The sequence below is a fragment of the Python bivittatus genome, unplaced genomic scaffold (assembly GCF_059951505.1).
Source record: "Python bivittatus isolate LINGU-HERP-01145 unplaced genomic scaffold, Pbiv_v1 ctg000020_np1212, whole genome shotgun sequence".
NCBI lineage: Eukaryota > Metazoa > Chordata > Lepidosauria > Squamata > Pythonidae > Python > Python bivittatus.
In genome coordinates this window covers 113,444,752-113,472,026 of record NW_028277030.1, presented here as the reverse complement: position 1 = coordinate 113,472,026, position 27,275 = coordinate 113,444,752, and the positions used below count along the sequence as shown (strand labels likewise).

The window sequence follows — 27,275 nt, the reverse complement described above, 5'->3', positions numbered from 1 at the left end:
AACAAATAGATGATTTTTTTTGTGCCGTGCATTTCTAATTTTTAGCAATGTGTAAGTAGCTACAAATTACACCAAGTTACAGTGGTTCTTTTTGTCCATGCACTAAATAAAATATTGCTTCCTTCTTATCTATGCCAAGGTGCTTTGTAGTGCATGGGGGCATGCACATACCTGTCTGCAACTCTAAAGCAGCTATTTCTTTTACTTTGGTATATTGGCAGGTTTCAAGATTAATCAGAAGACAAAGATGTTAACAAAAATATGAAATTAGAAGATCAAATAGGAAACTGATGGAGAAAACTGGTTTTAAGATTGAGAAAAAAGTAAAATACTTGGGTATTACTATGACATATGAATTGTATGTTATTTCAAAATAATTAGGTTAGGACATGGACTGAAATTAAGAAGGACATGTTAAAATGGGAGAAATTAAAATTGCCACTGCTGAGGAGAATTTCTGGGATAAAAATAAATGCTTTGTCAAGAATGATGTTTTTGTTTCAGATAATGCCTGTTTTGACAATGGATATACCATTTAAACAATGGCAAAAAGATATATCTAAATTTATATGGCAAAGGAAAAAAACATGAGTTAAATATAAAGTGTTACAAGGTACTAAGGAAAGAGGAGGATTGGGTATACTGCATTTGAAATTGTATTTTGCTGCTTATTGCTTGGTCTGGATGAAAGGATAGATGTTGCTGAGAAACGAGACTTTTACAGTTAGAAGAACACGACCTGAGGTTTGGATGGCATGGATATTTATGGTATGATAAAGTTATAATTAATGTGGACTTTAAAAATCATTTTATTAGATGTGCCATATTGAGAATATGGAATAGATATAAATCCAAGTTGTGCCCGAAAACACCTTTATGGATCTCAGCTCAAAAAGCATTTCACAGAAGAGAAGTGGCAGACAAAGATAAATGGTTGCCGTACAGGGACTTATTGGAAAACTATCAAGGGAAATTTAAAATCAAATCAAGAGAGCAATTAACAGCAGAAGAATATACTTGTCAAATGGTTTTCCCATTTACAGTTATCTGAAAGATAAAAAGACGTATGGTATAGAGCAGAGTTGTTTGAAATACAACTTTGTACTGATGATGAACATGTAACTGCTAAAATGTACAAACTTTTGTTGAAATTTGAAACAGGAAGAACAGGTTAAAGAATGTATGATAAAGTGGGCTAAGAATTTTTTGTAATATACAGATGGATCAGTGGGAAAATATGTGGTTAAAGGGTTGAAATTTACATTGCGTTATGATCTCAAAGAAAATTTTTGTAAAATGATTTATCACTGATACATGACACCAGAGAAATCTAGAATGTATAAAGGCATTTCAAATGTATGTTGGAAATGTGAACAACATGAAGGACATTTTATTATGCTTGGTGGACATTTAAAAAAGCTTTAAAAGTTTGAATTCAAATACATACTTTGATACAGAAGATTTTAAAGATCAATATTCAGTTGAAACCAGAACTTTTCCTTTTAGGATTAATGGGATAAACAAAAAAGTCATGGAAGATTATTTCAGTACATGATTATTGCAGTGAGATTATTATATGTACAGAGGTGGAAAGATTTGACACTACCCACTATGGAGGAATGGTTGAAGTTGACAGATTTTGCTGAAATTAATAAATTTACTTCTTTGATTAGAGAGAAGACATCTACATTTATTGGTGACTCTTACAGACTTTTTGCGTAAAAAGGAAAAAATGAACTTGTGATTTATGCTTTGATGATTAGATAGGATAGATTATAGAAAGAAGAGTAATACGTAACATGAGAGAGGGTAAAATATATTTGTACTCATAACTGCTAGGAAGAATATCAGAAGGTACTTCTTTATATCTTTTTTCTTCGATTTTTTTCTTTTCTTATACTTTTTTCTTTTTTTCTTTTTTTTCCTTCCATACTTTATATTAGTTTGTATTAGTTTTTATCTTGTTTAAAAGCTTTAATAAAAATTATTGACAGACAAAACCTTCATGACAATAATTGCTGTCATTTTTATTGCATCACTAAACATTCAGTATATTTACATCATACTTTTATTGGCATGCAAATATAGCAGATTCTTGCTCCATTGCCATAGTTGTCTCATGGACCCAACCTACAGGCATGGGAAAACTATTCCCAAAAGATCCTGGTGACAGTATTAGAAATCATTTGTCAGGCAGCCCTGACAAGAGCAGCCCCATAAATATCTACCAGGCCCCAGAACTATAAAACTAGCATCCTATGATCAATAGCCTCTGTAAGATCAACAAAACCCTATTTCACAAGCAATAAATTACATTTATGGCTGAGAAATGTGATTTTGCAGGTGACAAGTCTGGGCTCTGCAGCTGCAGTTAGCAAGGACTTGGCTTTCCTGGAACGAGGTTCAGGACATGGCAGAATTGACTGACTTCTAAATCCTGTTGATTGGTTTTCTCCTTGGTCACCAACCTTTCCATACTAGGTGAGTTTGGGTGAGTCACCATGTTTCAGTCTAGCCATGCTTCCCAGAATTGTTAGAATAAAATGGAGGCTGAGGGAGCCCTGCATGACATTCTGATCTCCTTGGAGGAAGGGTGGCCCAGATATTTGTCTCTTCCCAAAGGGGGTCTTCATGAAGTGCTGCAAGAAACAGCCCACAGGGCATTGTAGGCAGGCTGCAAAACGTTTCATCTGCAATCACAGGCAATATGTATTTTGGTCAGGGCAAATTCAGCTCTCCCACCCTAAAGAGGCTTTCCTTTATCTAAGGCCTGCCTTGCTTTCCAATACATTTCCTCCTTGTTGCCAGGCAACCATATTTGTACTGTGCTGAGTGAATGTTGTGTAACCTCTCCAGTTCTGCTTTTATTAGAAGAATACACACCTTGGCCAAAAATGGATTTTTTTCCGTTTCTGCAGGCAAATGTAGCAGAACATAAACTCAGAAACAAATTCTTTTTTAAAATAGACCCCAAACATTTTAAACAATTGCTCTATGAGATTTTATACTGCGGAACTATAGTCACACAGCTGGTGACTATCGGAAGATTTCTTGGTTACTCAGAGGCCTTGGTTTCATGCACTTTTTGCCTTTGAATTTTCATCAGTCCAAAAGGAGATGTGTTTTTCCTAGAATCTCTGCAACTGCAAAACTTTTTTCAGCATGACATGCCGAGGCAATGTGAAAGTGGACTAAATAGGCTTAAACATCATAGGTGTGTGCTTGGGCTCTACCAGTGTATTGCTGATAGAGGATATCTTCCCATTCAGTATTAGATGATTGGCATGAAGGAGCAAGTAGGTATGCAGGTGAGTCTTTTAAGGATCTCTGGAAGTTTTGGGACAGGGAGAGGAAATTATTTCACATTAAGGTTGTGCTTGTGGAACATCCTTGACTAAAAAGTTGGTTAACAAGCATGCGCTCCAACTTTATACCACCCATTGTGCACAGATTTTTAACCAACTTTTTGCTTTACCACATCTGAATTAAATTAAAAATAGCTACCATTTGGAGTTGCTAGAAGTGGAGGACATGCAACATATAACAAATATGGGGTACAAGTCTCAGTTTCCAGGAACCCAAGATGGTAGTAATTCTGGCTTAGACAACATGATAGCCACAATTACATGCCCCTTACCCAAGGTTTTTAGTGCAACATTGTTAAAACCATTTATTTTAGGATGATAATATATCTTCTGCCAAAGATACATTCAGGGAATGGAAATCCTAGTTATGGCAGCCTTAATCATTAGGAGTTGCAGAGAGTGAGGAAGATGACCTTGACAAAGATATGCAGGAGCTGTGGCTTAGGAAAAGGGCTGAAGCATTTTAAAGTCCAAAACAGATAATACAGGTAGTCCTCAACTTATGACCACAATAGGGACTGGAAAATTTGTCATTAAGCAGTGCAGTTGTTAAGGCATAACATGACTGCATCCAATTTTACATTTTTGACAGCAGTCATTAAGTGAAGCACCATGGTCATTAAGTGATTCATGTGGTTCCCCTTTGATTTTGCTCGTTGGAAGCTGCCTGGGAAGGTCACACATGGTGATCACGTGACCCCAGGACGCTGCAACTATCATAAATACATGCCAGTTGCTAAGCACCAGAATTTTGATCACATGACCCTGGGGATGCTGCAATGGTTGTAAGTGTAGAACCAGTCATAAGTCACTTTTTTCAGCACCATCGTAACTTTGAATGGTCGCTAAATGAATGGTCATAAGTTGAGGACTGCCTGTACTGTACTCAGAAGCAGCTCAGGAAGGTATCTCTCTAATTCACTGAGGTATAAGAGGAGGAGGTACAACACAATCAGATTTCCAAGATTCTGTTGTTATAGCCAAATAATGTAATAGTGTAAATATAGTTTTAGCCTTTAGCCTTTAGAGTTGATTTCCTGATGTGATCCATCTACTGGGACTGACAGGAATCTATCTAGTAGATCTGTGGTGGATTCTGTGATCTCACATTGAAGCCTGTAAGGTACGAAGGATGCAGACAGTGTATACTGTCAACTAATTATGTTGATATAGTTATGTGCTATACATTGACATAATAGTAGGAAATATATCCATTATGTCTAAGAGGGCAGTTAAGTATGATGCTAAAATACACCATTGCCAAGCTAGCATTTTTTTTCACAGAGATCTTAACTCAAATGACAGGATGTAAGACATGCAGCTATTTATTCGTCTCCTTATATTGTGCTCACTTAAAATTTAAAAAGCTCTGAAAAAGAAACTATGACAAAAGGGCATTTTGTACAATAGGATGTTACAGTGATGTTGGTTATTGTGTGTGCTGGGAAGAGGGACATGATAACCACATCTCTAATTCAGCTGTTGTAGTTGACTTCCTCTGGATGAAAGACATCTTCAACATAACCTTTTTTGATTAATGGATTGTGGCCAGAGACAACAGAAGCATGGCTGGCATTTTTGCAAGTTTTAAAGTAATTCTTTCCATTTGCCTGCTCCTTCCTGGAACAATGACCATACCTAATATGAGCAAGTTTATTCCAAGCCCAGTGGATTTTAGAAAAATTCTTCAACAGCGCATTTCCTATAATAATACTCATTTTCAGAATGTCATTGTATTGCATCCCTTGGAAATAAAATCGCTGTTCAAAGTGTCTCCCTGTGGAAGGATTTTTTAAAAAATACATTGGACTTAGAATAAAACTCTTTTTCAGCATCTAGATTATCTTATTTTTGGTATGTAACTGGTGGTATCTCATTTTCAGGGTTGTCTTTTTAATCAATTTAGGACAAATTAAAATTTGGAAAAATGCCAGTTACCAATGGAAAGTATCACTGTCCTTAATGATACTGACCAATACTGAAAACAATAACTCTGAACAGTGGGCTGTGGTATGTGGTATACAGTAAATAAAGCAGTTTCTACTCTATACCGTCCATCCAGTTCAATATATTTTAAAAGCTCTTGTGGGCAATGCGGGTTTTCATCTCCAGTCTGAATTACATTTCTTTGTACATGACAAAACTAGTCCATTGAGTGACTGATAGTCAAATAAGATCCCACATACTTCCTAGCTTTAAATTACAAGTGGGAGGAGGCAGCAACTCAAATGATTGTTGTGTGTTGATGGAATGGCCTATTAGGCAGCTTGTATTTTTATTAGCTCACTAACCGGTTCCATTTGGCCATTTTCAGTTGGGATTTTCCTTCTTTAATCTCCCTCCACCCACTTTCTCCTCTGATTGCTTCATTAACTAGCATTATTTTAACATTTTATTTCATGCTGCATGAATTACAAACTTATACATAAACAAGGTTTAGATTTTTTAAAAAGTAGATTTCTAATTTTTTGCCATTTAATTGTGCTTGTCAGATGCCAACACTGGTTATCAGAGTAACTTACTGAAAGATTTAGAGAACTTTAGATTATTAATCTTCTGCCTCAAAAACTAAAACTACTCTCAGCTTCTTAAAAATCCTTAACAGATATTTTGCATTGACACATGCTCCCTCTAGTTTGTGAGGATTTCTTGAAACAGTGCTCCTTAGATCGAGTTCCCTATGTTTATGAAACAGCACTGGATCTCCTGAAGCTGACTGTAATCAATGAAATAATATTACTGATCTGTAGATAAGAATTCTGAGCTCTGCCTACCAGCTAACTTAGATCCATCTCTCTCCCCCTCATTCTAATTGCAAACCGTTTCTAATTGCAAACTATGGCTGAGTTCATAACCAAGCTTTTCCAAACCTGGTGCCCTCCAGATGTGTTGGGATCTCAGGTTCTATAAATTTCAGTCACCTTACCACAATATATGAACCCAACCATTGTGATACTATATATAGTTTAAGGTTTACAGCTGGGTGGAATCTTAAAGGCCACCCCACCAAACCTGTTTTATTTCTTCCAGAGTTGCTTGTAAGTTCAGTTGCCATAATTTGGTGACATGGTTCTCTGCAGGAAATACACAAAGAAATAATGAAATTCTTTAGCAGGCTTAACATCTTTTTAAAAACATAATGTAAGCTCCCTGCAAAAATACTAGGAGCAAAAAAAATCCTGGCTGTACCCACTGTAGGATGTTGTAGCCCTCTAGAATGTTGTGTGAACTTGGTCACTTGTGGTTTTGTTCACTCAACTCAAATATCATAACCAACTCTAGATGTGGTGGCCCAAGTAGTAGAGAAGGAATTGGGGCAGGAAAAGGACAGAATGCTTGAACCTTCTGCATCATCCCAAGGGCCAAATTGAGGTTTGACTAGGATCTCTGAACTGTAATGCCTTGTGGAATTTTATGATATCCATGGCTTGTCATAGCAAAGGTAATTTAGACTTTTCTTTGCTTATTACATTTGCAAAGCTTCTCAGCAGCTTAAGGAAGGGATTGATGTAAATAGATTATCAAGTCCTTTATACTAACAGCTCTCTAAGTGGATGAAGGAACATTCACCTTCCCTCCATTTTTAAAACTGAAGCACCAGGGTTGCAGGTGGCCTCCAAACCCCCTTTTTATAGCCCTAGAACCATCTTGCACAGTTGCTAAAAACAGTTGGCATGATTTCCTACCATTTTGAAGTGAGAAATATCTACAATTGGTAGCTTAAGTCCTAAAATATGCACAACAAAATATGCCTAACAAAAAACAAGAACATCCCTAATTTTTCCCCAAACCATGAAAAACCTCTACAGGATCTTGGCCAATAATTTTGCATTGGGAGTCCTAGCCCTAAAAAAAAAAATTCAGTTGGCGGCTTGTCAGGGGTGTCTTCAGGGAATTGTCAGAAAATCAAGATGGAGGCCACAATGAAGCAGTTGAAGCTCCATTTGATTTTTATGTGTATCATGATTGCACTGTTGTGGCAGCCATCTTGCCTTTTTTGCTATACCCTGCAGACACATCTGCTGATCATCAAAAGATTGCTTACTCCTAGTCTGTGGCCTCATGCTTTCTAACAAACCATTTCTCTAAACCATTTCAAAAGCCTAATGAAATAGTGTTAGAAACACATCTATTCTTCTGTGATTTCTCTTTTACAAACAGTGACAACTGCAAAATAGCACAAAGACATCCAGGGAAGAAGGGGATCAACTGAAGCCCCATATCTTTTCTATATGCACATATGAAATATGCACAAGGCTTTGATCAGGCAGTTCACAGCTGCCATTTTGACTTTTTTGACAACCTCATTAAAGCACTAAAGATTTCCACCATCTGTGTAATAAAATTACACAGCCCCAAAGCAACTTCTATCTTGTCTCCCTAAAAATTAAAAAAAACAAACCCTCTTTAATAGGCCAGCCTACCAAACAAATGCATCTTTTCAACTTTCCTTACCCCCTTGCTCCCAGACTAGTTAGTCCAGTTTTAGTTGCACCATTCCCTAAAGCAGGGTATGATTTAAGATGCCGGTGGCTATCTGAGCTTTACTTAACCTTTTTACCTTTTACTTTGTGAAGGAAAAATATTATTCTTTTCTCTGCTAAACAGAATAAACACACACACAAAAAGAGTAATGGCATACATGTTCCCTGCTTCGCACAACTGTTAAGTCATCTCTGGAAAGGGTATTGGAATATCCATTATACTCTATCTAGGACATTTATAGGCACAAGGACAACATAATGCATATTGGTATAGAATGTGGAAAGCCAAATTAAACAGTCAAGGTCACAAATATACGTGTAGGTTTTCGAGTTCTCCAGAATTCTTCCCCAGGCATCATGACAAATAAAGGAAGGTATTTGCACTGGAGTAGCAGGTATCCATGAGAACTACACAAATATTAGAAACATATTGTTTCTAGAGCTCTTTCCTCAAAAAGCAACTGATCCTATAAATCCATACCCATGTTTTATTTTAAACAAGGTTTATTCAATAAGGTCATCATGGAGAAAATCTATGTGATCACTAAGAGTCAACAACAACTTGATGGCACATAATCAAACAATTATTCAATAAATCACAATGCCTGTGTTCATAGATCTTACTAAGTCAAAAGGAAGCAACCATACTATGTTTTAGCATGAAGTATGATTATAATCTCAAGTCCTCACTTATATAATACCCACTGGATTCATACATCATGCTTAGCCATAATATGATTTGTTTCCTTTTGGCTTAGTATATTGTGTCACCCAGCCATATTAATTTGTAAACTCTGTTTTATAGCTTGTTATGCTAACGAACTGAGTTTAGTTTATTCAGCAAACCATAATTAAATAGACACCCTCATGTGCATGCTTGGTCCGGGTTCAGAGATAACAAAAAGCCATGGTGTGTTTTGTTTGGCCAACTTAGTATACTGTGCAAAACCAGCCATTGTGATATATATACCATGATTTATATTTTTGCATATTGAACCAGCCAATTGCAATTTATTTCACAAAGTATAGTTAAGCAGACCATAACTTTGTGTAAAGGGGGACGTGGTGGCGCAGCGGCTTAATGACGCTGAAAGTTGCTGGCCAGAAATGGTCGATGCTTCAGTGGTTCGAGTCCAGCCTTCACGTTAAACAGGGTGAGCTCCTGTTTCCTCCCCAGTTCCTGTCAACCCAACAGTTCGAAAACTTACGTGAGTAGATAAATGGGGACTCTCACTCCGGTGGGAGGAAAAATGCTGGCGGCGCCTTGCAAAAAAGGAGTTGGGAGCAGTTGCCGGTAAGTACGAAAAACCGTGCACGCCCGAAAAGGGCGCGAAGCAATGGAAACCCCGCCTCCTACGCTCACCAGCTGGGCTCTGCCCTAGGAAGGAGGCTCTGGCAAACCACTTCCGAAAAACAGTTGCCTTGAAAACTGCAAGGACTCGTTCAAGCAGTCACTGCAGGGTCAGCAATGACTGAGCGCAGATAAAAAAAAAAACACTTTGTGTAATGTATGGGCCCAGTTATTGAAGCCATGTCCAAATGGGAAAGGTAAGGGTGAAGTAAAGTGCTGAGTTAAGATGCTTAGAAAAGAGAAGGCAGAGTAAAGTCCTTCCAGTGTCTCTAGCTGGTGACTTCCCATGAGCAGCTTCCACTGACTTCTTTATGGGCTGAATGGAAAGTCCTCAAAGACCTAATAAAATCCAAGGACTGAAAGTCTCCCCAGGTCTGCTTGAGTGTATCTGCCATTTGAGGAATTGAAGCAGGGATCCCCAAACTCTTCAGCTCATTGACCCCTTCATGAAGTTTCAGATTGTTCATCGACCCCTGGGCATTTATTATATGAAAATAATTTAATAAATGCTACTTTAATAGTACTACAAATAATAACAACAGCAACAACATTGACCCCTTGGATAGTCCCATCGATCCTTGGGAGTCAGTATTAACCACTTTGGAGAAGCCTGAATTAAGAGGAAAACAATATTATTTTTGAAAGTGATTGCAACCCCCACAAAATAAACAAAAAACCCTATGAGAAAATAAATGTTCATATTTTCTATGGAAAAGAACTCAGTACGCATGAAAGCACATTGTGGCATATATTATATTTATTTGTGCTTCCTGGTTTTACTTATGTATCCCTTGTCATGGCCATTGCTTTTTAACATATTTTTAAAAGTTACAGTTCTAGTTGGGTTTAAACTAGAGAAAACTAATATTAACTTGATACTCAGAATGAGTGGTTACATTAAGCCTCTGCTTCATTTAAGGAAGAGTTTATGGCTACTTGTGTTACAGCTGAATACAGCCCACGATACAAATAAGTTCTGAGACTGGGATTCGACTTGTAATTCTACTGCTTTGCCTCCATTATTGATAGTTTAATTAAGATTTTCAGAGTTAATATTTTTAAAACTTTACTAAGATTAGAAATACCTTCTCACAAACTTAACCAAGCTTCATAGCATTTGAACCATAGCAGGTATGTACACAACCAGGCATTGTAAACACTCTGGATTGAACAGACTAATGGATATTCCTGCATGCAGTAGTTCACATAAGTAATTTTGCATCTTCTCAGCTTATAGCTGACTATTATTTCAGTGTGTTTAGCTGAAGTCTGTGGATATGTGTAAATGACACACATCAATTTGTGTTATAAACTTCTTCATAGATTTCTCTCCTATGCCATAATACTTAATTGTATTAGTAAATGTGTGATATGCGATGAAAAAAGAGGGGCTTTTACCTGAAAAGTGCAAAACGTTAAGGATGGCAGAAACTTTCAGTGGTGTAGGTACTCATTCAAAATCAATTTTATTGAGGCAAAGGGTAAATCATAACTATGTGCTTATGTTCATATAATGCAACAAACTTGATTGATTTTACCTTGTGGTTAGTTTTATTTTTTACAAGTCAGTCAGGTATGCAAATCACACCAGTATGATTAGTATATGGTTCAGTGTGTTGTGCATACCCAGCAAAGTGTTTTATTCATTAAAGCAGGGTTAACACTATCCAAGCTTAATAAAGTGTATGAAGCAGCCAGTAAAAAGCTGGGGGAATGTTGATTTTTTTTCTTCCAACAGGTCAGGGTCACAATGCAGGTAAAAAAGGGCAGGGTTTCAATCATATTATTGTGGTCTCCCATCTTGACTATTTTAACCCCCTCCCTGCAGACACCCCTGCAGTAGGACAGTTGTCAGCTCACTTCAGGCATACTTTGGAGAGGGATCATAGCTTTGAGAGCATATTGGTTTCCTTGTAGATGTTCAAATTTCAATCTCAGGTGAAAAATAGCAGTTAGGGAGTGCCAAGAACTATCTCCAAAGAGTTCCTCCTGTCAGGGTAGTAGACAATACTGGAATCAAATGTTTTGCCTCCCCCCATTTTATATAGCTTCCTATTGTTTTTACACATCAATTCACCAATTCTATAGAAGGCAGCGGAGGATTACTCATCATCTCTTCTAGCAGAGAGTGTGTTTACGCTGCATATATTTGAAGTTCAAAACCTGTTTCACAGCACAAGGCAGCTAATCAGGAGGCATACCTCATCTTCATGAACTGTGAAAGCACCACTTAAAGGGAAAAAAAGGGGTGGGCAGTTTACTGGATGTTGCATACCTTATTCAATAAATATCCTTCTAAACAGAGATAGTCTACAATCAATCAAATCTTTATTTCCGTATAAAGCATAAAATGCAAGCAAGAAAAATTATATCCACTCCAATAATACCATTGAAACTTATAAAAGATAACTAAAAGCTAGTATTGTTAACACAATACTATAAAATTAGAACACTGAAATATCTCAATAAAATTCTTAATATTAATATTAGAACTATAGACTAAAGGAAGGTCTCTGAAGGCCACCAAAAGGATGTAAAAATAGACAGTGGTCTATGATATACCTTATACAGTTATACAGTATTACTTCATTCTGCTTAGTGTCTTCTATAAGTCAGACTCAGTAATGCTTATTATGCTTCAAGTATGCAGGTGCAGGTTTAGGAGACCTCTACATTTTGTCCCCAAACTCTCGTCTATCTTTCTGCGCAAGTTTGTTATTTACCACTTATATTTAAAGTGTGTTTTCTGTAGTTTTAACTTCTCATTCTTTAATTCTTTTTGTTTTCATTATTAAACACTACTATAGTGTTTCAGAACGGTTCCATGTTCACAACAAACTTGCCTTTCACTCCTTGCTAGTTGAATGAGAGCTAAATTCCAACTCCTTGTTGGCTGTCTTTGTGTGATATCTTGAACCACAAACTAGGCAGCCACATGTTGTATAGATTTAGCCTTAGCTTATTCCTGCATATACTAGAAATAAGCTATGTGTGTGTTTTACATATATGTGTCATGAATGACTGTCTTCATCACAGAGGATGACTAGTGGGAGAGGGAAATAGAGGAAAAAGTTGCTCTTCTCAGAGTTGCATCTGGCCCCTTCCATTTATTCAGAGATGATCTCCCTGTTACAGGAGAATCTGCTAAATTAACCTTGTCAAACTAGTTTCACTCATGTCTGCATTTCCTGTTACAACTGCGGAATTACAAAGCTGCAAGGGATTCACATAGTCAGTCCAACTAATGTCAAAATCTTAACGAACATGTGTTGGCCTATTGGCTGAACATTGAGATATCTACAGTAGTTTGATCCTTGCACCATTTGATGACAGTGACTTTTGTATTATTTATTATATATTTATAATATATCAATTTATATTTCACCTTTATGCCCAGAGGGCATCAGGTTCACACACTGTTTTAGCCTATGATCTGGATAACAATGTTTTTTGAATAAACCACAACAGCTGGTTCACACAGCATATTAAGCCAATTAAAATTAGTACAAGTTTTGAACCAATGTGTCTGTAGCCTTACCTAGTTGGGAAACTGTTGAAGTTGGCCTCATCTTTTTCCTCTTCATTGTTGTGAAGGTCCTTTAATATTGCTGGTTCTTGATCAATCTCAGTCATAAAATAACTGTGTCTGTCTCTATACATATACATATACATATACTTCAAAAAGTAGATACTGTATAATGATGTATTTGAAAAGAATCAACATTAATTAGGGTTAAAATCTGCAAAGACAAGGGAAGGAAGGGAAAGAGATGCAAATAGAAAAGGAAAGTGTCAACCTTTCCCAAGGGGGTAGCAAGACCTTGGCTGTATCTGTAGAGAAAGACTGCTAGTGTAATAATCAAGTAGGAAGAAACTTATCCAAAGTATTCAAAAGAGCAAGATACTCTGAAACTCATCTGCATTGCAAAAGCAAAGAAGGCTCAGTGAGTTTCAAGCAAGGGCTATGCAGCAGGAAGCAGTGGAATTGCAATAACATTATGTCACCTCCACTTGTTACTACTTCTACCTTTTGGCTGGCAGCAACATTCTTTCTCTACCCAGGCTCTGCATCTGGAAGTGAGCCTTGCTGGGGAGAAAAAAAGTCTTAGCATAGGGTATTAATTGTTCAAGAGAATCAGTGGGCACATAGGCTGACCATAAATCAGATTGAAGGATTGTGTAGACACATCACACTAAATCATAACTTAGCCAATCATATTTCAGCCAAGCATCTTGTGTCTGTTTGATATGTGGGCCCCATCCACCAGATTATTTCCTTCATGGTGGAGAATTCAAAGGGATCATCTGGTGTCCTATTTTATCTGTTTATCTGTTCTTTTATTGTTATGTACAGAAACGGGTTAAGGCTGGAATAACCAAAGGCCACTCCCTTTCAGATTGACCATGCTAATTACCCACTGTAGTATTTCCAGTGGCTCTGGAAAGTTCCATGCTTTTTGATATGTTGCTGTAGATACATAGATAATGTAGGTTTTCAATATTAAGTCCTCTGTCCTTGTTCTGATGTTTATTTATGCAAGCTCAGTTATTGCATGTTTGGTATATCTTGGAATCTGTGCAGCAGAGTTTCCTATATCATTGGCAGATACTTTCTGTCATGTAATCTACCCCAAAATTATATTATCCTCTGCATCATTCCACAGGAAATTCTTTTAAGATGCTGTCTGTGATTTTAGCATTCCATTGTATCTCTTTGCCACTGAATATATTACCTGTGGACAACTGAAATCTGAAAAGGAATTTTTATGTTTTCTAATAAAGTAATTTCTTTTATCACCTGTGGACTTCTGGGAGAGGATGGCCTCACCTTCTTCCTACAGGCGCAGTCCTGCCACTACAATTAACTTTGACAAGGGTAGTCAGGGAGTGGAGAGCCAGTTTGGTGTAATGGTTAAGGCACCAGGCTAGAAACCAGGAGACCTTGAGTTCTAGTCCCACCTTAGGCACAAAGCCAGCTGGGTGACCTTGGGCAACTCACTCTCTCTCAGCCCTAGGAAGAAGGCAATGGCAAACCACTTCCAAAAAACCTTACCAAGAAAACTGCAGGGACTTGTGTAAGCAGTTGCCAGGAGTCAACAATGACATAAAGGAATAAAGTAAAATTAAAAAATCAGGGACAATGGGAATTGTAATCCAGACATTTGGGACTACAACTCTCATAGACCCTGACTACTCACAATGCCAGCTGGTGCCAAGTGAAGTTCTACAGTACAGATTCAGATTGCATTAGGTGGGGAAGGTTTATTTAGTTCATGTTCTCAGGCCAACCATTTTGAGAGTTACAAAAATTATTAATTATACTATTATGTCTTATATGAACCCAAACAGTATTCTTCCATCTTACCTTTAATTTTATTTTCTGGAGGCCACAACATGATGAATTATCCTTTAAAAAGACATCATCAACAAAATATGTGAACTATTTATGTGATTACTGTGAACTGAGTTTACATTCTTTATGTTACATTCTTAACCATAATAGTGTTGAAATGTTATTGCTTGCTGACACATTATACCTAGACAAAAGAATGAATCTTCTTTGGTGGTTTCCTGTAGTAATGTTTCAACGCAGAGAAACTAGAAATTCAACATAAACAAACGCTTTACACAATCCTGTGGTTTTCTCAAAAGTAGTTGAGAGCCAAATTAAAACAGTAGTTACACACCAGTGTTTAACAAAGCATCCCATTATACTGCAACACCCTTCCTCATCAGTTAGATCTACATACACTAAATAGATTTTTTCTTGAACAATTTCTCTAAATTGTCCCATACATCCTATTGGGGAGGCTAGAATGAAATGGGTTGGTGTCTTCATACGAGGTGATCATATCATGTAGGTAACCTTTTTTTTTTTAAAAAAGTATTATTTCAGATATTGTAAAATATATTCTTATTTCAACATCAGTTCTTACTAATGTTGATGTGTATTTTTATGAAATACATATCAATGTAACAAATACAGAATATTACTATGCTTCAACCTGCACAGTCAATGAAAATACAGAGCAGGAAAACAGATACTGAACTTGCTGTAACAGATTGAATGGACAAACTATGGTACGTATTATAATAGGAAAAAAAAACCTGGACCCACCAAAGAAATTCCATTCCAAGGTCAGTCCTATGTTGACATGTTTATTCTGACGTGTTCACATTCTTCTTCCAGCTGACAAAAGGAGGGAGAGAGGGAGGTGCAACAGTCCTGTCACAGCAATAAGATTTCTTTTGAAAGGACTTAATAGATGTTACCTGATAAAACTGAGGACATTAACAGACCTGACTAAAGAAGAAATAGGAAAGAGCTAATACAGAAACATCCTAAGCAGCATTACATTTTTACCAAAATAGATAAATAATTGTGGCTTTATCAGGAATATGCATGCTGGATAGAGGCAACAGTATATCTGATAATAGAATTATTGGAGCCGTATTGTGTTACTGGAAAATAGTCCCATTACTGTGGGCACTGTTAAATCATATTAAGGACAATTAAAAAAAAGATGTGTTCCTGTTTAAACTCTTGCATTAAAAGAGGATATAAGAAATTAATTATGAAATATTTGTGCAGCAAGAACTAAGTATGTCTACTTAATCAACACAATGCATTTTACTTTTGAGTAAACATGCAGAGGATGCGTTCTAAATCATATTATGCAGAAGAGTAGGAAAGGCCCACCCTGCTGATCACTTTGTATATGAAATTTCAGCTCCTGATTTGGAAGATACTCATAATTTACAAGTTCAGAAGAATTTAGATACAGCAATTAGCAGTCTACATTTTGAGTGTTCATTTTTGAAAGAATAGCTCCCAAATCATGTATATGATGACTAAACCTGGAAAAAAAGCAATAAAGGCATGATTCATTGATAGTGATGTGACTCATTTCCAATTCAGTTATATAAGCTTCTGGGAAAAAAAGGTAAGCAAATATTTGCTTCTGAAATTTGTCATGCTTACAAAAGCTTTATCTGGTATTAATATTTTTGGGGGGATGCAAAGACCTTAAACATGCTTAAACCATTAGAAGAGGAAGGACTTTTTTTTTTCCTCCAGGAAACTATATTTTTTTAAAATATCTTTTTAGCATCTGAAGGCCACAGGGGGACACAAGCAATGATATTATGACAAGGTTTATAGATATGACATGGGATATGGGAAGAAGAGATAATTTGTTGTATTTTAAGAGGAGGTGATAAGTTACTAACATTGTTTATACTTGTGATAAAGATGGGAAGTAAATTCTTTATATATTATATATTTCTTACTTTTCTTTCTTTTCTATTTCTCTTTCTTTTTCTTTTCTGCACCTTCTACTCTTTCTTTTTATTCTTCTATTTTTCTTTTAGTTTTTATTAGTTTTTACTATTGTAATTATAATCTTTAATAAAATTATTATTAAAAAAAGTTCTGCCTTCTCACCATCACCAATTACCAATTCTTTGCTTTCTCCATCCACTGGATCTACTCTAAGAGCCCTCTTTTATTGTTCTTGGTATCTTTTGCAAGCCTTGGCTCATTCTGAGTTTTAGCCTTTCTGAAACGGTTCCTACAGTTTCTGGATACTATTTTGTACTCTTTTTTAGTTATGTTCCTCTGGTTCCATTTCCTATATAGGTCTCCTTTTCTGCTAAGCATGTTAGAGAGTGTTGCATATATCCATGCTAGCCTCTTTAGATGAAAGCCAGCTGGGTGACTTTGGGACAGTCTCTTTCAACCCAACCCAACTCACAGGGTTGTTGTTGTCGGGAAAATAGTTGGTGGGAGCATTAGGTAAGTATGCTACCTTACTTGACAAAAAATAAAGGCAGAATAAATCAAATAAATAAATAAATTTCTCCTTTTTTCCCCCTTCTTGTGAGGATTGCTACCTTCAGTGGCAAATGTAATAGAATTTCCTGTCTTCCTGGACATTTTTCTCCTTAAGGATTTAAAACCATTGGATTTTACCTACTTTCCCTCTGAGTTCATCACAATCTGCTTTTCTGAAGTTGAGTGTGCAGGGTTGACTCTTCTCAGTTTCTCTTCCTCTGGGATGTCAGAAATTTAAGGTTAGCATGATCACTTTTCACCAGATTGCCTTCATTTCTACAATGAATTCCTCCCAGTTTGTGAGGATTGGATCTAGGATAGCAGACCCCCTTGTTTTTTCATCCATCTTTTGACAAATGAAGCTGTCAGGAACAGAGGACAAAAATGTATTGGATCTCTGACAATGGCATAGTTACATTCTCAGCAGATGTCAAATTAGTTGAAATCCATTGTTGTTGTTGTTGTTGTTGTTGTTGTTGTTATATTTATATAGCTGCCCATCTCACAGATGTGACCCTGGTTGGCTTGTTATTGCATGTCTCTTTGAAAGGCTAATAATCTGATGCAGAAACACTTCATCTCTATCTTCTGCCTGCATTGGTGCCTATTCTAAGCTCCCACAACAGTATAACTTTATTTCTCTCTCCTTTTATTCTTACTCAGATACCAAAGGGGGCAAATATATGTAGCTCAGGGTCCTCAGGGTTCTCTGAGCTTGGTTCTTTTCTTGCAAACATTTCATCTTACCGGCTAGGTAACATCTTCAGTGCTGGAATGGGATGGGGTTTGCTCTGTTTATATACTATGGCATGCCCTGCCAGTGTTGTTGGGGGTGGGGGTTTTGTTTTGTTCCTCTGGTAGTTCCTTGATTAGGGTATTGTTCACTGCTTGAATGTGTGCCTGGTGGTAATTTCTGCTTCTCTGGGTGGTGATTGCTGGTGAGATGTCCTGGTCTTTTGTTTTCTTTTCTATTGTCTCTTCTGCATAGTGTGTAGATGTTGTTTATCTCTATGTGCCTGTTGATGGCTGCCTTGTGTGAATACCAAGCTTCTAAGAATTTCCTTGCATTTTTGGATTTAGCTTGGTCTAAAATGCTGACAGTTTCCCAGTTAAAACTATGGTTAAGTCTGTCAATGTGTTGTGAGATTAAGGAGTTTTCATCATGTCTTCTGGCTGCTAATTGGTGTTCATGGATGTGCTCTGCCAGCCTTCTGCCTGTCCATCCTACATAGTGTTCGTTGCAGTCCTTATGCTGTATGTTGTAGATGACTCCTGTTTCTCTTCTTGTGCTACTGGGTCTTTTGGTTTACTTAAGATATTTTGGCTTTAGTTGGTTTGTGTGCTACGGAGATGCCATGTGGTTGTAACAGTCTGTTGGTGGTTTCTGAGATGTTTCTGATGTATGGCAGTGTGATCCTTTTCATAGCTTGTGTTGGTCATGTTGTAGTAGGTTGAGTGGTCAGGCACATTTTGATAAAGTTGCATGGATATCCATTTTGTTGGAAGATGTTGTATAGGTGGTCTGTTTCCTTTTTCTGCTGTTCTGGGTTGCTGCAATGTGTTTGTGCTCACTTGAATAATGTTCTTACACAGCTCCTCTTGTGGGAGGTTAGGCTGTTACTTTGGTACTGGAGTACTTGATTAGTGTGGGTTGTCTTCCGATAAACTTGGATTTCTAATTTACTGTTGTTTCCTCTGCTGATGAGGATATCCAGGAAGGGTAGCGTGTTGTTGTTTTCTTCCTCTCTGGTGAATTTTATTCCTTTGAAGATGTTGTTGATGGTTTCATGTGTCTTCTCTAGTTGTTCCTTTTTTATTATAACAAAGGTGTCATCTACATATTGGATCCATACTTTAGGTTGTACGTGTGGAAGTGCTATAGCTTCTAGGCATTGCATTACAATCTCTGCTATGAGTCCTGACAGTGGTGATCCCATGGGTGTGCCTTTGATTTGTTGGTATATTTGTCCATCAAACTGAAAACAGGTAGTGAGGCAGAGGTTGATGAGGTCCATGATTCTGGGTATTTTGATATGGATGTATTTGGTTAGGTCGGGTGTGTTGTATAATACTGCTGATATGGATTCTTTCGCTAGTTCTGGGTTTATGGATGTAAAGAGTGCTGTGACATCAAATGAGATCATAATTTCATCTTCATCTATGTGTACATCTTTGACTTTCTGGAGGCATTGTAGTGAGGAGTTGATAGAATACTCACTCTTCTCGGTGAGATGTCCAAGCTCTTTTGTCAGTTCTTTTGTTATGTTGTATGTTGGAGTCCCTGGTAAAGATACAATTAGTCAGAGTGGTATGGCAGGCTTGTGTATTTTTGGTCATCCATAGAAGTGTGGGAGGATTGGTCCACTGCTTTTCATCCACCACTGTTCTTCCTTTGTGATCTGGCCTTTCTTGGTTAGGTCGTTAAGGCTTCTCCTGATTAGGTTGTCTAGTTTCTGTATTGGGTTGGTGTTAACTGGGATGTAGGTTTCTTTGTCCTCTAATAACTTTTTGGCTTTTTGCAGGTATGATGATTTATCCATAGTAACTGTGGTTTGGCCTTTGTGTGCTGGGAGGATGATGATGGTTTAGTCCTTCCTTAGGCTATTGAGGGCTGCTCTGTCCTCTGCTTTGAGTTGGTGTTGATACTGTGTTCTTCTGATCTGTGATATGATTGTCTGCCTTATGTTTTCTTGGGTCTCTGGGTTAAGTCCTGTAGTTCTGAATGCTGCTTCTAGGGCTGCACAGAATTACTCAGATACTTTCAGAAAGATTTCTATGCTCTGATTCTTGTATTTCTGTGCAAGTGTATTTTTTCTTCATGTGTAGTGCAATACTTCTACCCTATTTGGTCTCCTCCTTTTGAACAAATTGTAGGCTTCCAGTGCTGTGTGCCAATCATAGTACCATCCTACCAAGTTTCAGTGATGTCTGTCATATATTTGTCTTCTCAAGTTAGGATCTTTAGATTTCCCTGTTTGTTTCCCATACTCTGTGCATCTGGTGTAGAAACATCTGAGGTTTTAAGCAGAACTACCTGCTGACATCTCTTTTATAGAGACCTGCAAAATTCTAAGTCCCCACAGTGACCTCTTGCTTCCCCCTTTGTGTTTTGCTTTTTAGGACCCAGTCCTTGGCTATTGATGCTGGACTTTTGCCACTGATCCCTTTTGTATTACTTTAACACCCTCCTAATGAAACTATCAAAGCACCTATGAAACATTTCCTTCCCAGTGTTTGTTAAGATGTATCCTGTCTTTTCCCAGAAGTCCTTCACAAAGGTAACATATGTCACTATCAGAATCCAAATGCTTTTTTGGCAATATTATCTGTGCAGCCAGTTGTTAACTTCCAGGATCCTGTCTGGGTTTCTTGTACCATGACTATCAGTTGGAAGGGTTGATTAAAAACAAAACAAAACAAAACAAAACCCTCTGCGCTCATAGTTTATGTTTTTATTTGTGTATTGACTTGTAAGCCACATCAATCGCTAGAATAACTCTAGGAAGCTTCCTTCACCTTCCTGCCCAAGAGCTTGTAGAGATTAGAGGTAGTACATCTTGATAACTGAGGTCAAACCTTTCTCCACACATTATCTTGTCCTCAGCTTCATGACTTCTTAGGGACACTCCAGGACATTCACATATACAAATCTTGGCTAAATAAATAACAGCATACTCCACCCATTAGAGTTTTTTTCAAAACTTTTTTCTACTTTGAAAAAAGGTTTAAAGCATTCTCTTTTATCATATTGAATGAGAACTGATAGATAAAAGTGAAGGACAATTTCTCTTCCTGGGATTAATTTCCATTTCTCAATCCAATCACCACATTAAGTATATCATTTAAAATCTATTATAACATCAGTGCCCAAGAGCTATGTAAATTAGCTCTTTCGAATAAGAGCCATAACAAATCAATGGAATGTATATTTTATTTGTTTAAGCGTAGACAATTGTCAATTTATTATGGTATTAAATTCCAGTAGGATAAGCTACTCTAAGCCTAGGCATCTGAAATGCAAAATATACAGCATATTTTTGTTTCTCAGAAAGGCAACATGTGTGTAAATTAATGTAAAGTTTGAATAAGGAAACCAATATTGAAAAAAGGATGACAGGTAAAAGAAAACCTGATAATTTTTTACCATACCTTGAACAAGATTTAGGTCAGAAAGAAAACAAAAAAATACTTTAAAAATTAAAAGAGATTTTATGGGCTGGAGTATCAAATAAAAGTAGCATTGTCTGCTTGTAGATTAAAAAAATACTCTTTGCTTCTCTGTTTTGAACAGAGTCCCAGTGATAACACTGTGGTCTCTTGTTTAAAATGAGAAGTGATGCTGGGAGACACAATGAAAGGCAATCAGTCTTCAGCAGAGCTTAAACACGCTGGACCTGGAACAAAATGTCCTAAGACATCTCAAAACAAACCAGCCTCGTTTCTATAAACACTGACTGGTTGTAACAGGTGAGACTTCTTTTCAGTTAAATGAATGCCTGCTTATTAATAAAACAAGGAACCAGCAACATTTGGATTAGGAATCAAAGATGCAATATTGGTGGCTTTTAAGATTTGCATTTTGAGATTCTCTAAACATGGGGATTTATAAAAACTGCAGACATTAATGCTCCTGGATTACAGACCTGTCACATTTTAGAAGGACACGAGAGTAGAATGACACAAGAGCTAGAAGGAGAATGCAAAGGAGATGCAAAGATTCTGAGGCCAGACAGATCAGTTAGAAAAATAATGCATGGATGTCAGTCATTCCTCCCATAATCAACCAACTTTCTGTTTTGGCACAGGAGAGCAAAAGAGACTTAAGAGCTGAACTTGAGGATATATCTCTAGCTATCTAGCTTAGTGCTGACAATTGCTGTTGTTTTGCTCTAATTATGCTTGTTTCAATATCTGTAATAAAACTAATTTATCAATGAGCTATCTCCTTGAATCTCTGTCTGCTCTCTGAGTTTGAATAATAGTCTGGGTGAAGCCTGACAAGAGATAGGTGCAGGTGTTTGGAACTAGATTCCTTCAATTCTGTTTTTGAAACAAAACTTTTGCTTTTGTGGAGAACTGGGTGGCATTTACAGACAAGGTCTAATATGAATTGTCATTCATGATGTTGGTGATGATTTATTAATTGGATTTTTACTCTGCCTTTTCACCAAAAATAAGGATCAAGGTGTTAATTATAGCAAAATACAAAGAAGGAAGTCCACAACCAGACTAGATACGTTTGGCTCTTCTTTCAGAGGGGAGAAACCAAGTGATTATAGTGGTTCAGGCATTGGACATGAGACTTTTCACTCTAGCCTCATTCATATTGAAAAGTTCACTGTCTCTCACCCAGGCTACCCCACTAGGAAAAATTGGAGGATGAAATGCTATATACACCACTTTGACCTCCTGAGGGAAAGGTGGGAAATCAATCAATCAATCAATCAATCAATCAAATTGTGCATTTAAGTTATAAGAATGTTTAAACTAAGAACTAATGTTTTTTTTTTCTATCTTCCCAACCCCTTTTTTTTGTATATCATGGCAGGATCTGTCTCATTACTAAACTTTGTAGGCTTTATGACAGAATCTACCATAACTAATCTTATAAGCCTGTCTGGCAGCTGTTTTCAAAAAGTGAGGTAGGAATGCTTTAAGTAAATATATATTTTAGGTTTGTTTTCCCAGTCAGTTAACCATGTTTATATTGCAATAGCGCTTATTCAGAATAACTTTTTTTGAGTGCATGTGTGTGTGAATAAATCGGTTTAGACAGAAACAATTCTAATAATAATATTCTGTCAAATTTGCCTTAAAGCATAGATGCAGTTATGTAAAAAGCTTGTGTTATGTGTAGTTCAATAAACAAACAGCTGGAAAGCAGAAGTCAGAGGAGAAAACATTTTCTTTTTTAAAAAAGTGTTTACTACTCTTGTTGATTTCCTTCAGACAAATCTCAGCCGTAATACTTTTTTTTTTTAAATCCAGCCTAGGCTGTTTCTAAATGTTGGCTGAGACCACAGCAATCTGTTATGAGCAGTTAAGTGCCAATTAAAACTTCAGTTTATTTAATTTGCAAGAAAATACATTCAGCAAGGACTTGAATTTCTTGTTCAGTATTGTAAATGGAATTTTACAAATAAATCCAGTGAGAGAGAACACTTGTTTAAATAGCATTAAGACTGAGGTTGCATGTGGCCCTTTTAGTTAAAAAATCAGAACCAGAAGGTTGAAGGGAGGTAGTTATTATGATTGTTGTATTTTGGCTAAGTGCAAACCCTCTCTGTATCTTCATACTAACCAATGAAGAATTAAGATATTAAAGACATAATTTTAAAAGTCTTTCCAAAGAATGGTGAAATACTGGCAAATGTCCATATTCTGACACCTGTAATATAAAATTAAACACAGAGTTATCATTGGAGATTATAACTACTTGTGATAACACAAAGCAATGCAATAAGAAAAGGGCACTTCTAGAATAATGAGTGGAGTTTAATAATGGATAAGCTTCTATTTTTAAAATCTTCATTTAAAAATGTGCCATAGCCTATAACCTTTCAAACTAGAAACTTAGATAGGGACATATACCCAAATCATGCATCACTTAAATTACTTATTAAGGCTGCAGTCAGAAATGATTTATTATATTTACATATATCAACTTTTCTCCAGGAGCCAAAGCAGCATACATCATTCTTCCTGTTCATCCATCCATCCCCTTCATCCTTACAACAGTCCTATGGGGTAAATTAGATTGAGAGATAATGACAGCCTCAACTTTACCCACTAATGAAACCACCTCATTACAGTGTGGGATATTCTTGTCAGAGGCCACTGAGTTGAGTTCAGTGCATAGTGATTGTGTGGACATATGCCCACCTCAACCTGACTTGGTAAAAACCTGTATTTTTCTAAAAACATTCTAATAATTTCTTTGACTCTGTCTAGTTTATCCATTCCCATCTTCTGCTTCCCTCAATCTTGCCAAGCATATTTTTTTTCTAGGCCATTATCTGCTCACATCACATACTCCAAGTATACTTGCTGATCTTTGCTTCAAGGAAGCAATCAGTCTTTATTTGTTCCAGTATTAACTGATTGGTTCTTCCTGCAGTCCTTGTTAGTCTTAAGAACTACCTCTAAAACCATAATTAGTACACATCTATCTTCTTTCCCTCACTCCTTGTCAATGTCCCATTTTCACACTTACTATTGGAAAGACCACTGTTTTAAGTATTATGATCTTTGTTGCCAGTGACATGTTCTTATTCTTCATGATCTTGTCTGTTTGCCTTCCTCTGTAGAATTAATCTTCTCTTTACTTCTCCAGTACCTATCTCTCTTTATCTATTCAAGTCCCAGAAACCAAGCTATCTACCAGCTACACAGCTTCACCATCAACTTTGAGTTTACCAAGCATGCCAGTGGATACCACCTTAGTCTTCTTAATATTTAATAATAACCTAGATTTCTCACTTCCTGTTTTTACTTTCATATTGAACTCTTCTTAGTCTTTCCTGTTTTAACTAACAAGGTAATATCATCTGCATATCTCAGATTGTTAGTGTTTTAGTCTCCAATTCTGATTCCAATTATCATCTTTTCCTCTCCTGCCATTCTTATAATATATTCACTGTAGAAATCGGAGAACAAGATTCATCTTTGCTGTACTCCCTTCCCTATTCTGAATTATTCTGTTTCCCCAAATTCACAAGTTAAGGAAAGTGATTGATGGAATCCCCTAGCTTTGTTTGCCTTCTGCCAAACATCACCTGCCAGGAAGAAAGCAACCACCAATCATTCTCTGTAATGTAGGGTAGGGCAAGTTTGGATCAATGGGTCATTAAAATGGCAGGTTTAGCTACCTGTCAAGTAGCCTGATGAATAGGTCACAGGGGTGGAATGGTGTACAAGATGAAATGGAAAGGACCATCTCCAATGCTTCTTGCAATCCCTCCTTTATACCTGTGACACATTGGTCAGGCTACCTTTAAAAAAGTGATAAACCCATCTTGAAAAAATAGCTGACACACAGGTTCTTGAAGCAAGAGCATTGAGAGAGCTCCCTCCTGGTTCACCCTGTGGCCTTCCTCTGCATGTGTGACAGGTCACCTGGGCTAGCTTTGAACATGACTTGTCTTTCAAAAAAAGTTAGAACTTTGTTCAGGAACAGCCTGACTGAGAGGCCACAGGCACAGAAGAAAGGTTGAAAGGAGCACCAGATTTCCCTGGGTTTCCTGGGCAGAGACATAGGGTTTTTCTATACTGTAGCCTTAAGCTGCTACACTGTCAGTGTAAACCAGCTGGAAATAAAGCTGGTTGGAGAAATCCCTTTCTGAATTTCAACCCCTTCCTCTGTTTTGGCTACTATGTGGCCTGATGTTCTGTCCAGGCCACATTAACTGTGGCCCTGATTGGTAGCTATCCTTTCTATCCTTGCTGGAAATTGCTTTAGTTCCATGTGTGGGTTTTTGAGGTTATGTGGTTTCTGTTGATAGACCATTTGTCTGAACCTCCCTCCATTGTTTCCCCTTGTAACTGGCACATCCACTGGTGGACTGGTAAGAGGGAGGGAGGGAGGGAGGGAGGGAGGGAGGAAAGACAACACCACCACAGTTTTACCATTCTTCTTGTCATTTGGGTTATAAGAGAACAATGAATGACTGATTATGTGCCATCAAGTTATTGTTGACTCTTAGTGACCAAATGGATAGATTTTCTCCATAATGATCTGCCCCTAACCTGGTCCTTCACTGTTGGTTCTTCCAACAGCGCACCCATTGCCACTGTAAGCAAGTCCATCCATCTTGCTGCTGGTCATCCTCTTTTTCTCTTTCTTTCCACCTTTCCCAGCATCAGAGCCTTCTCTAGAGAGCTAGATCTTTGCATAATGTGTCTGAAATAAGATCATTTGAGCTTGGTCATTTGTGGCTTGAGTGAGAAGTCTGGGTTGCTTTGTTCATTCATCTTTGTTTTCTTGGCTGTCCACCGTATTCTGAGGAATCTTCTCCAACACCAAAGTTCAAAAGCATCAATACTCTGCCACTCAATTTCATCTGATTTTAAAAAAGAAAAAAGTCCACAACTGTATCAGTGAACTTGTAAAAAGACAGAACAAAACCTAGACTTCCATTATTCCATTGATGAACATGCTTTGTTTTTTTTTAAAAAAAAGCCATGGAGGGTGATGATCAGGAAAGCCATGGAGGATGAGGGAAAGGAGCTCTCCTTCCACATCACACAGTAGCCATTTTATTTCCTTGTTTGTTTATTGTTTAATTCAATTTAGGCATCTCCTGATTCCAACTGACTTTGGCTAGCTCATAATATAATACCATAAAATAAAATACCATAAAATCCTGTGAGAGCAGAGGTGAATGAAATGAAACTCAGAAGATGAACCACACAGAGCTATCTGTAAACACAATTACAGATGTGGATGGAAGTTGTTTTTCTGCTGCAGTGGGGTTGGGTAGAGGAAGAATTTGGGCATTCCTGATATGATCGGTGGCCTGTACGTGTGGTGGGCCAAGTTAGCCCTTTGGATGAGTCTGTAAGGAGGCATTCCACTATGCTGCTGTAGGGAAGCATGGGAAGCCAAGGGACTGGCAGCTGCCAAAGGGCTCCTACCCAAGCAGCACCATTCTATTGTGGTTTATCTTTGTCTGGAATATCCAGTGAGAGAAGTGATGGTGGAAAAGAAGGACAGTATGATATCAAGGAGAAGTTGAATTGCAAATACCTTATATTCTTTCTTGCTTCAGACCAGTAATTCGTAAAAAGGTACACTTTGTGGGAGTGACTTAAGGAGCAACACTGATGCCTTAAGCCTTGCAGAGATTTAATTAAGTTACCTAGAGCAGCTGTTAGAAAGCCTTGGAATCCTTTATGAATCAGGCTAATTTTCCCCATCTGTAAGTCTTAAGGTATCTATTTCTCCACTGAGGATGCCCCACAAAGTCCTAGGCCCAGAAATAGGTGTGGTCTCACAGGAAGAACTAGAGCTCCATGGCCAAAAAAGGATGCCCATCCCTGAGTTGGTTTAATAAACTACATCACGCTCAGCAAGGCTTTTTTTCTGAGATGGCACTGGACAGCACTCAGGAAAAGTATCATATAAATCACTAGACCGCTGGTTTCAGTTTCACATTCACTGTATTTTCTATAACTGTTTCTTTAAGACAGAGAGAGCGAGAGAGATGGATGGATGGATGGATGGATGGATATCAGGTGGGCTG

The 27,275-nt window shown here is 37.4% G+C and overlaps 1 long non-coding RNA gene across 1 annotated transcript in view; it reads right to left on the bottom strand.

Annotated features, from left to right (window-relative positions):
• Positions 1 to 1,989: 1,989 nt before the first annotated feature.
• LOC112540480 (uncharacterized) overlaps positions 1,990 to 27,275 on the bottom strand; it is a 32,175-nt gene continuing 6,889 nt past the window's right edge. The window contains exon 3 of the long non-coding RNA XR_015797297.1: positions 1,990 to 26,093. This is a non-coding gene — a long non-coding RNA (uncharacterized LOC112540480). The remainder of the gene's footprint in view (positions 26,094 to 27,275) is intronic.